At 36.0% G+C, this 12,024-nt stretch overlaps 1 long non-coding RNA gene across 2 annotated transcripts in view; it reads left to right on the top strand.

Annotated features, from left to right (window-relative positions):
* The window catches only part of LOC139183541 (uncharacterized), a 34,559-nt gene extending 24,737 nt beyond the window's left edge, over nt 1-9,822 (top strand). Inside the window, exons 2-4 of one of the 2 annotated variants that reach the window (XR_011567036.1) lie at nt 6,878-6,940; nt 9,415-9,568; nt 9,691-9,822. This is a non-coding gene — a long non-coding RNA (uncharacterized lncRNA). The remainder of the gene's footprint in view (nt 1-6,877; nt 6,941-9,414; nt 9,569-9,690) is intronic. The other variant, XR_011567037.1, reaches the window with a different exon arrangement.
* The last annotated feature ends 2,202 nt before the right edge of the window (nt 9,823-12,024 follow it).

Here is a 12,024-nt window from a genome sequence, read left to right as displayed (position 1 = left end):
ACGACTGACGCAACTTAGCAGCAGCAGCAGTAGTATATGTATATAGAGAGAGGTATCTATAGATAGATGGATAGATTATTATATATATTCTTAAGCATCACTTCAAGCTATTTAATTAAAATTCCCTCTATGAGATAAGAATTTTTATTTATATTTTAAAGAATGGACTTGTCATTTTAATTTTTTAAATTAATTTGAACTTTGATAACTGATAATAGTTTCAACATTTCAGCATAATTTTGAAGGTATGGAACTTGTGTTAGTAGAAATGCTATGACAAAATCCAAATCTTAGACTTTGCTGTAAAATATAAGAAAGTATTACATGATAACTTAAGCTCAGATGTGTTTGTTATAATTTTTAAGACTGAAGGTCTCGCATTCTGATAAGTATTGTTTTATATTGTATGCTATGGTACACAATGGATAAAATATATGTGGCTTACCGAATTTATCTTATAAAATATTTAGAAATTTGGCTATTACCTAATACAAGGTAGCTAAATCTAACCAGCTTGTTTCACTATCTTTCTTGTAAAATAATTCTACAATAAAAATTTAGGATACCTAATCCAAACTCTCTGAGCCTGTGGACCTCAAAAACATTTTTATCATACAGTTAATATACACAAAACTGTTTGGTTTTAATTATATTAGCAGTATCATCTATATTACAAAATTTTCCACTTAAATAATTTCTGAAAATATAGAAGTGTTAATAACTTTGCTACAAAATTGGCATGAACAAATAATATGAAAAACTATTTTATGATTTCAGATTTAATATTTGATCCTGCATGTAAAATGAATTACTTATATTGTATGAAACAATTAATTTTTCTTCACAGATATTTATGTATGAAATTAAATATTTCATACATTCATTAATTATATAATTTTAGGAATCAGCCACTCAGAGGTGCAGTAATCAACTTTTCCATTTGTCTGAAAGCTAATTCTTTAATGGGCAGTAATAATTTTCTCTGCCTAATGAGTCATCATGCATGCCCTGCATACTGAATACTTAAAACACTATTTTCATCATCATCAACAATATTGGACTGTGTCTTCCAACACAAAATTTTCTCCTTTGACTTACATAAATAAATACTTCTCTTTATGTTAACTGCATTGTTAAATCTCAGCATAATTTTACCCTTCAATAGGCCAGCCATATCATCATGAATTCATGTTTTTTTGAAAGTTTGTTCCCTTGCATGTTCTTTATGAATTCTTATTAAATACCTGCTGAAGTCATAGAGATGGGACCAAGTTTTTAAGAGAGAAGTGCAAAATGACACTTGTGTTTAATGACATTTGTATATGGCTGAAATAAAGCAAAAGTAAGTCACTCCAAATATTAAACACAGTACATAAACTTATTTCCAAACTGATAAATTTAATATTTTTAAAAGTAGAAGTTAAACCACTGTGATTTTACATGGAAAAACTGTGAAACCAGAAATTGCAAAAACTAATTATCTTCCTAAAATTGTAGCATATTATCATAACCATATAGAACGAATATGAAATAAATTTATTCTCAATGAGATAAAGAGTATTTATTCTCTACGAAAAAATTTGTATGGAGCAAAATGGAAGGCATTATAAAATGTAATTAAATCAGAATATATTATAAAAATAATACTTTTCTTTCATTTCAAAAAGTTTTCATTCAGATTTGAAATCCAAATATATAATCTTTGAACTTCTGATAGGAGTATTTGATCCATGATTGAATTTAACTGCATCACTATGTTTCTCTCAGGTAAAACATTAAGCATAAAATGAAACAGAAACAAGTCTTTTATTTTCCAAGAATATTCAAGTCCTTAAAAACAAAGTAGAAATGATGCTTTTTGGACATGTGGCAGTAAAATTAACATTTTGGGTTGAGACTAATAAGCAGTTAAAATGGAGATTACTAGTGTCTAAGACGAAGGACAAATTTGGGTCTCAGTGGCTCTAGCGCTTAAAAAAAAAAAGAAAAGAAACCTGCTTGCACTGCAGGAGACTTAAGAGATGTGGATTCAGTCCCTGGGTTGGAAAGATCCCCTGGAGGTGGGCATGGCAATCCACTCCAGTATAATTGTCTGGAGAATCCCATGGACAGAGAAGCCTGGTGGGCTACAGTCCATAGGGTCACAAAGAGTTGAACACAACTAAAGCAATTGAGCACACAAGAAAAAAAAAATTAATTTTGGGGGAGATGTAGCAATTCAGCATTTCCAGTCTTAGTATTGTCTTCCTATGGATATAATTTTCAAAATAATTCCATTTTCTACTTCCTTAGTTTTTGATCTAGATTGATCCATAAATGTGTTACACTGTGATCAATCAGTATGATGTTTATAAATAGTTTTGTGCTTCATGGCAACTCTGTTCAAAATAGCTGCAAATTAAAAATAAGGCCAAAACAAACAATAACAACAACTATCAACTGGGGATAACTTACCTGTTTGTGGCTAATATGATAAAGCTACATCACAGACTTCATAGTGCCTTATAATCATGAATACTTGCTTCTCCTGGATACATAAAGTTTCAAATCCAACACAATTTTTTGGATGAATTTATTCGGTGACATTAAAATTATGAATCATTTCCTGATTGATAATAAAAATGTTCAATCTTTTGAAAAGAATATGAGTCCTTTCCTGCATTTCAAGAGCTCTTTTGGGTCCTGGAAATATTTAGTTCACGATCAATTTTCATATCATATATGTCTACATTATTCCAGAGATACCTGTGTGATTAGAAAAACGATTGCATTTTCTACAAGAAAGATTTGTACTTATTCCCCCTAACTCCTCCATAAGGACCCCGCTATACTCTTTCTCAGTATGTTAGCAGACCTCCAATGAACCATATTTACTAATAGATTTATATTGATGGTGACCATTTCCAGAAGTGTTTGTTTTAAGCTCCCAATTCCATGTCTTTCAACTCCCAACTTAGTGTGTAGGAGTTGAGAGACGGAAGGTGGTAATATCAGCTTTTGCATTTATAAAAGCTAGCTGTTTAATTTCTGTAGTTCTTGGCATATGTTAATTATCTGAAACAGAAATTTCCCCCAGTATGGCTTCTGTCTTTCCCACTTTAGCATTCTCAACTCTAGCTCCATTAGTACTTCTCTTTCTCCATATAGGAACACTTCCCACCTAAGCATTTATCACAATTTTATTGCTTCAGCACATAATTATCTTTTTGAAAAATAGCTTTAAAAAACTTAGAAAGCATTTGCAACTATATGATGAATGAGGAAAAAGCTATTTCTATTACAATCTGAAATTGCAAAGTGATGTCAAAAAAATCAGTAACTGGTCCTAAAAACTGCCTATTTCAGAAAAATTTGACTGTGTATAAATTAATTAAATATTTAACTGTCTTCAGCCAAGATATGTTTATTTATATTGCATCAGATATGTCTCCCTTTAAATGTGCATACAGTTCAGTTCAGTCGCTCAGTCCTGTCAGACTCTTTGCAACCCCATGAATCGCAGCACGCCAGGCCTCCCTGTCCATCACCGACTCCCGGAGTTCACTCAGACTCACGCTCACGTCCATTGAGTCGGTGATGCCATCCAGACATCTCATCCTCTGTCGTCCCCTTTTCCTCCTGCCCCCAATCTCTTCCTGCATCAGAGTCTTTTCCAATGAGTCAACTCTTCGCATGAGGTGGCCAAAGTACTGGAATTTCAGCTTTAGCATCATTCCTTCCAAAGAACACCCAGGGCTGATCTCCTTTAGAATGGACTGGTTGGATGTCCTTGCAGTCCAAGGGACTCCCAAGAGTCTTCTCCAGCACCACAGTTCAAAAGCATCAATTCTTCGGCACTCAGCTTTCTTCACAGTCCAACTTTCACATCCATACGTGACTACTGGAAAAACCATAGCCTTGACTAGATGGACCTTTGTTGGCAAAATAATGTCTCTGCTTTTCCATATGCTATCTAGGTTGGTCATAACTTTCCTTCCAAGGAGTAAGTGTCTTTTAATTTCATGGCTGCAATCACCATCTGCAGTGATTTTCAAGCCCCAGAAAATAAAGTCTGACCCTGTTTCCACTGTTTCCCCATCTATTTCCCATGGGACCAGGTGCCATGATCTTCGTTTTTGGCTTACTCTTCCTGAAATATGAAAATTCTTGGAGTAAACACATTACCTTCACTTTATGTCTTCCGGGGTTATTGATTTGAAACTCATCTTTTTGGTGTGGACTTCTCTTAGTTTGGAGAAGGAAATGGCAACCCACTCCAGTATGCTTGCCTGGAGAATCCCATGGACAGAGGAGCCTGGTAGGCTACAGTCCATGGGGTCACAAAGAGTTGGGCACGACTGAGCGACCTTACTTACTTCTCTTAGTTAGCAAATCTAATTAGATTTGCATATGCCAAACCCATCTTCTCAGATCCATGCCGATTTCCTTCACTGTACTTAACCTTCTGAGATTTACATCTATGTGACTGCTGGCTTGTTTTTATTGATATCTGTTGCCCTCATTCACATCCAGCCTCACATGAGGAATAAGGGCACTTCATCAGTTTCCACTGAGCTCTGTGTTTCACACTTCTCATCAAGCCTAACACATAGTATGCCATGAGTAATTATTGTTTTATTCATCTTTACATTCACAGTGAAATGCTAACTTAGTCTAGAAATAATCAGGAATTACTGAAAGATGTTTTAAATAAGATTTACAAATAACTCTGCTATATACTGTGCGTTTTAAAAGATATCAAAAAGACAGTAACTTCTGAGTGAAGAAATGATTTCCGTTTTGTATTTTATATTTTTGCAGTTTAAGTAATAGGTAGAAAATGACTTAATTTATGATTTTACAGTGAAAAGATTTTTGAAGCAAATGTTACTAGGCTGATAAAAAGTTGGAATATTCCTTTTAGCCTATTCTATTTTAAAACTATTGCTTACAACAATCTTATCTTTTCTTGGAAGATCAGAATTCCCTATTATTTTGTTTCTGTTTATGTTTTCCCCTATATTAGAGGTGATAATCTGTAAATATTAAAATTGTAACAATTTTTCACATGAAAGAAGAAAAGGAATGTCATTGCCAAATTGTTCAAGTTGCTTAGTGGGAAAACCAGTTTAGTAATATGCATCTGTTAGAAATAGAGTTACATATTCAGAAACATCAATGCTATCATATAAAATATGTTACTATTATTGATAATTGAACTGACATTGCAGAACAAATGATTAACTATGAAATGTATGTTCAACAATATATGTTATTAATGCAATGTTTTGATGATAGAAAAATATGAAAGATGAAATAAAAATGGATTTTGATATTTCATTACATACAGAACAAAGTTATTTAGTGAGATAAAGAAATCCCTTTTTGGGATTCTGGCTCTGTATTTCTTCAATTTTAATATATTTTCTGCCAAAGTGAGCACTCTGAGTTCCATCTTACATGCTGTATGTAGATACAAACTAAAAATAGGACAGTACCACTAAGAGAAAAAAAAAAAAAAATGACATAAAGTGAAATGTAGCATGGTGTGATCAAGGATATTTTAGAGATAGATGAAAAACTTTAAGCAGAAAAGGGAATGCCTCCCTACTGAGGAATTTGACACTATTTTTCAGAGGACCTTAGATTTGAACTGGGTCTTACATAATGTATTGGAGCTTTCCAGAAAAAAATGGGGTAGAGTTTTAAAGAGGAGAAAAAGCATGTGTATAAGAATGGAGTAAAGAGATAGCATGTTGAGGACTTTTATGGGTTTGTGTAGAGATCTAAAGGATTTGGTGAGTGTAATTTAGGGTATACAGTGTAAGAATGTCAGAAGATTAAGCCCCATGGCTTGGCTATGAAAAACTAGAATAAGTAAGGAAGTGCAAAGTCATTCTCTAGGAAACATGGAACTAATACAAGTCCTCAGTTGGAAAGAGTACTTTATTTTTCTTTAAGGTGTAATGCATTTGAACCCTGGAGGAGGGCAAGGCAACCCACTCCAGTATTCTTGCCTAGAGAATTCCATGGTCAGAGGAGCCTGGAGGGGTACAGTACATGGAGTCTGCAAAGAGTTGGACACAACAGAGTGACTTAGTATGGACCCACACAAGAATTCTTTAGCTCACTGTTACCAGGGCTTCCCTGGTGGCTCAGACACTAACAAATCTGCCTGCAATGCAGGAGACATGGGTTTGAACCCTGGGTCAGGAAGATTCCCCTGGAGAAGGGAAACGGCTACCCATTCCAAGATCGCCTGGAGGAAGAAATGCCAAACCAATCCAGTATTCTTGCCTAGAGAGTCTCATGGACAGAGGAGCCTGGAGGGCTACAGTGCATGGGGTCAGAGTCTGATGTAACTCAACAACTAACATACACAATGCCTCTGAAATCTTGGAGTGCTGGAAAGGTCAGGAGAAAAGAGTTAAGTGGAGACAGGAACATGGGTCAGAAAGCTGTTATTATTGTTCAGCCACTAAGTCGTGTCCAGCTGTTTGTGACTCCATGGACTCCGACATGCCAGGCTTCTCTGTCCTTCACTATCTCTTGTAGTTTGCTCAGACTCATGTTGGTCGAATCAGTGATGCCATCCAACCAGTCTCATTCTCTGTAACCCCCTTCTCCTCCTGCCTTTTGTCTTTCCCAGCATCAGGGTCTTTTCCAGTGAGTCAGCTCTTCACATCAGAAGGCTGTAGCAAGAGTCAAGAGGATGAGTGGTTTTGGTCTGATCAAGGCAGAAGCATATACAGTTTGTTGTTAGGAGATCCATTCGGGAGATAAAATTAACAATGCATAATCATCAGTTTTACTATGAAAGTTAAGATTAGCATATCAAAACTTATCTTATCTCATAGTTCTATAGCCTTCTAATTAACAGCAAAAATTTTTTCTTCAGGATGATATAGAAACAATCTCCAATGGTGTTACCCATTATCAGATGTAACTTTACAAATCACAGGTATAGTTGTCTTTTTATTGTTCAAATATTTCCTACTGTTAAAAATATATTAACAAATATCTTTGGGATGAATGAATAGATAAATAAATAAACTTACAGCAAATTTCATGTATTTAAGTGAAGAAAAGAAGTGGCTATTGTAGTGACTATAATTGGAAAACATTTGATTTGCTTTTATCAGTAGTATATGTATTATTACATATTGTGTGCTTATTTCACTCATATTTCATATTTTGATTATTACCATGATTCTTGATGCAATTTTCATTGTGATATTATTTCCATGATAGTTTTTTTTTTCTAAATGTGATATAAATATAAGCAGTGACAAATAAAGTGAAATAAATTTTGCACTTTCCCATGGCTAACCACCCTCCATAGGTTCTAGTTTTAAACACTCAAGTACTTTCTCAAAATAACAAAAACAAATGCTTTTCTTTATCATTAACTTTTCAAACCCTGCTGACTTTTGTGAAATCACTGCAGCTAGGCTCAAATGGTGTATGAAATGAAAATTTCCTGTCTAGCCACTGCACATAGGAAATGTCCTGACAATGTCTTACAGTCAATGTTCTGCTCAGTTATTTTTTGTAATACCAGGGTCATGAAGTAAAACAAACTTACTGAAGAAGAGAAAAGGGCAACTGAAACTTTTCTTCAAATGTCCTTTTGATTTACCCCTCTTGTAAATATGCTTAATTGAAGATCTACTTGAAATAACTACTTTCAACTGAGCACTCAAGAATGCCCTAATCCCAGATATTGAATATGTGTTAGAAATCTTAATATAAAAGTTTTCCTAACTGGCGATGACCAGACACAGTGGTTATGCTGGGTTATAACTCTATGACCCAGAGAAGGTTCTGACCATTTTTGTGTGTTTTGTATAACAGCAGCTTTGGAAAGTAGGCATACTTCCTGACATGTGGCTATGGCTTTGTATGTTAAATGACATGCTGGTAAATGTGGATAAAACTGACTTGGTTTATAAAGAGATATGACAACAGCTATAGACACAAAGTGCAAAACATAAACTCCCACATAAAAGTGTGTCTATTTCCTCTTGTAGTACTCATTTTATTTTATTTTCATCCATATAACTAGAACCCACTGATATATAGCAGAAGAGATTTTATATTCCATTTTTAAAATGTGCTATTCCAAAAAAAAAAATGCATAGACTTGCCATATATTCATCCTTGTGCTTGCTCCTTTCCTTTTGAATTGTATTTACTCTATTTTCAAAGCTTTTAGAGAGAGTTCATTTTGCTTTTCTTAAGCCAGTGTAAGTATAGGTGCAGGGGTCACAGTATAGAACATTGATTCATTCAACAGATACTCATTAAAAATTTCATCCATGGCAGTCATTGTTTTAAGCACCAACAGAAGCTAGAAAGGTGGCATTAAGCCTTGCTTCAGTATTTTTCCTAATCTTTTTTGTATTTGACAGTAAATAAGAAGGAAAGATAAGCATTAGCTTGTAAACCTATGAGTTGATTTTGTTTGTGTTTTTTGTTTTTATTTTTGTGAGTGTGTTCTGTGGACCTGAAACCAAGGACCAAGACATGGGAAATCCAAGAGTGCCAAATTAGTTATTTTAAAAATAATTCTAAGACAATAGTTTTGAATTCAAAGGAAATTGCCTATACAAATTTTGGTATAGGTATGTGCTGTTATTGTTTAGTCACTAAGTCATATCCAACTCTTTGTGACTCTATGGATCGTAGCCCATTGGGTGCCTGTACATTCTTAGACAAAAACCCTATATCATTTTACAATATTTTATATTATTGGTTCAAAGAGGACTGAGCTTACATAAAACATGACTTTAATTTCTGTTTTTCCACTTATTGTGTGATTTTATAGGGTTAGTTGTTCCCTGTGAGTAACACTATGTTGATCAAATATGAAAACATTATATTCTAGAATGAGTCTGATAAATTGTATTAGTTTCCTGCTGCTGCTGCTGCTAAGTCGCTTCAGTTGTGTCCGACTCTGTGAGACCCCATAGATGGCAGCGCACCAGGGTCCCCTGTCCCTGGGATTCTCCAGGCAAGAACACGGGAGTGGGTTGCCATTTCCTTCTCCAATGCATGAAAGTGAAAAGTGAGAGTGAAGTCGCTTAGCCATGTCCGACTCTTAGCGATCCCATGGACTTCGACCTATAATGCTCCTCCATCCATGGGATTTTCCAGGCAAGAGTACAGGAGTGGGGTGCCATTGCCTTCTCCAATTAGTTTTCTAAGACTGCCATAATAAAGGTATCAGAAGTTACATATATTAAATCACCAGAAATTTATTTTCTCACACTTCAGGAAGCTAAAAAGCTGAAGTCAAAGTGTCAACAGGGCCATGCTCTCTGTGAAACCTATAGCAGAATCACTCCTTGCTTTCCTTAGCTTCAGATGGTTTGCTAGCAACCTTTGGTGTCCTGTAGCTTACAGATGCATCACTCCAATCTTCTGTCTTCACAGGGCATTCTCTCCATGTCTTTTTGTCTTCATATGGCCAACTTCTCACAAGGACACAAGTCACATTGTGTCAGAGGCCCACCCTGCTCTAATATGACTTCATCGTAACTAATAAAACTGCAACTACTCTTTTTGCAAATAGAGTTACCTTATGAGGGTAAGGATTTCAATATAACCTTTATGGATGGACACATTTCAATAAGTAAACTAAATATTTAAATACTACATGGACATCACCAGATGGTCGACACCAAAATCAGATTGATTTTTTTTTTGCAGCCAAAGATGGAGAAGCTCTATAACAGCCACAATAAGACCAGGAGCTGACTGTGGCTCAGATCATGAACTCCTTATTGCCAAATTCAGAATGAAATTGAACAAAGTGGAGAAAACCACTAGGCAATTCAGGTATGACCTAAATCAAATCCCTTATGATTATACAGTGGAAGTGAGAAATAGATTTAAGCGACTAGATCTGATAGACAGAGTGCCTGATGAACTATGGATGGAGGTTCATGACATTGTACAGGAGACAGGAATCAAAACCATCCCCAAGAAAAAGAAATGCAAAAAAGCAAAATGGCTGTCTGAGGAAACCTTACAAATAGTTGTGAAAAGAAGGGAAGTGAAAACCAAAGGAGAAAAGGAAAGATATAAGCATCTGAATGCAGAGTTCCAAAGAATAGCAAGAAGAGATAAGAAAGCCTTCCTCAGAGATCAATGCAAAGAAATAGAGGAAAACAACAGAAAGCGAAAGACTAGAGATCTCTTGAAGAAAATTAGAGATACCAAGGGAACACTTCATGCAAAGATGGACTCAAGAAAGGACAGAAATGGTAGGGACCTAACAGAAGCAGAAGATATTAAGAAGAGGTGGCAAGAATACACAGAAGAACTGTACAAAAAAGATCTTCTTGACCCAGACAATCACAATGGTGTGATCACTCACCTAGAGCCAGACATCCTGGAATGTGAAGTCAAGTGGGCCTTAGGAAGTGTCACTACGAACAAAGCTAGTGGAGGTGATGGAATTCCAGTTGAGCTATTTCAAATCTTGAAAGAAGACACTGTGAATGTGCTGCACTCAATATGCCAGCAAATTTGGAAAACTCAGCAGTGGCCACAGGACTGGAAAAAGTCAGTTTTCATTCCAATCCCAAAGAAAGGCAATGCCAAAGAATGCTCAAACTACTACACAATTGCACTCATCTCACATACTAGTAAAGTAATGCTCAAAATTCTCCAAGACAGGCTTCAGCAATACGTGAACTGTGAACTTCCAGATGTTCAATCTGGTTTTAGAAAAGGCAGAAGAACCAGAGATCAAATTGCCAACATCCACTGGAGCATGGGAAAAGGAAGAGAGTCCCATAAAAAAAATCTATTTCTGCTTTATTGACTATGCCAAAGCCTTTGACTGTGTTGATAACAATAAACTATGGAAAATTCTGACAGAGATAGGAATACCAGACCACCTGACCTGCCTCTTGAGAAATTTGTATGCAGGTCAGGAAGCAACAGTTAGAACTGGACATGGAACAACAGACTGATTCCAAATAGGAAAAGGAGTATGTCAAGGCTGTATAATGTCACCCTGCTTATTTAACTTATATGCAGAGTACATCATGAGAAACGCTGGACTGGAAGAAACACAAGCTGGAATCAAGATTGCCGGGAGAAATATCAATAACCTCAGGTATGCAGATGATACCACCCTATGGCAGAAAGTGAAGAGGAACTAAAGAGCCTCTTGATGAAAGTGAAAGATGAGAGTGAAAATGTTGGCTTAAAGCTCAACATTCAGAAAACTAAAATCATGGCATCTGGTCCCATCACTTCATGGCAGATAGATGGGGAAACAGTGGAAGCAGTTGTTGGCTTTATTTTTCTGGGCTCCAAAATCACTGCAGATGGTGATTGCAGCCATGAAATTAAAAGATGCTTACTCCTTGGAAGGAAAGTTATGACCAACCTACACAGCATATTAAAAAGCTGAGACATTACTTTGCCAACAAAGGTCCATCTAGTCAAGGCTATGGTTTTTCCAGTGGTCACATGTGGATGTGAGAGTTAGAGTATAAAGAAAGCTGAGTGCTGACGAATTGATGCTTTTGAACTGTGGTGTTGGAGAAGACTCTTGAGAGTCCCTTGGACTGCAAAGAAATCCAACCAGTCCATTCTAAAGGAGATCAGTTCTGGGTGTATTTGGAAGGATCAATTTTGAGGCTGAAACTCCAATACTTTGGCCACCTCATGAGAAGAGCTGACTCATTTGAAATGACCCTGATTCTGGGAAAGATTGAGGACAGGAGGAGAAGGAGACGACAGAGGATGAGATGGTTGGATGGCATCATCGACTTGACGGACATGGGTTTGGGTGGACTCTGGGAGTTGGTGATGAACAGGGAGGCCTAGCGTACTGTCCTTCATGGGGTAACAAAAAGTCGGACATGACTGAGTGACTGAACTGAACTGATACTGATTATTAGTAGTTAAATTTTTATAGCTTATGGTTAAGTTGACTTTTTTCTCTCTCTTAGGTAAAAAAAACAAAAAGAGCATCCATAGACACTCATGAATTTTCAGAATAAATTAGAAGAGTAATGTACCAAT

This window comes from Bos indicus, chromosome 6 (assembly GCF_029378745.1).
Source record: "Bos indicus isolate NIAB-ARS_2022 breed Sahiwal x Tharparkar chromosome 6, NIAB-ARS_B.indTharparkar_mat_pri_1.0, whole genome shotgun sequence".
NCBI classification, from domain to species: Eukaryota; Metazoa; Chordata; class Mammalia; order Artiodactyla; family Bovidae; genus Bos; species Bos indicus.
Note: the sequence above shows the minus strand (reverse complement) of the source record. Positions and strands in the feature narration are given on the sequence as shown.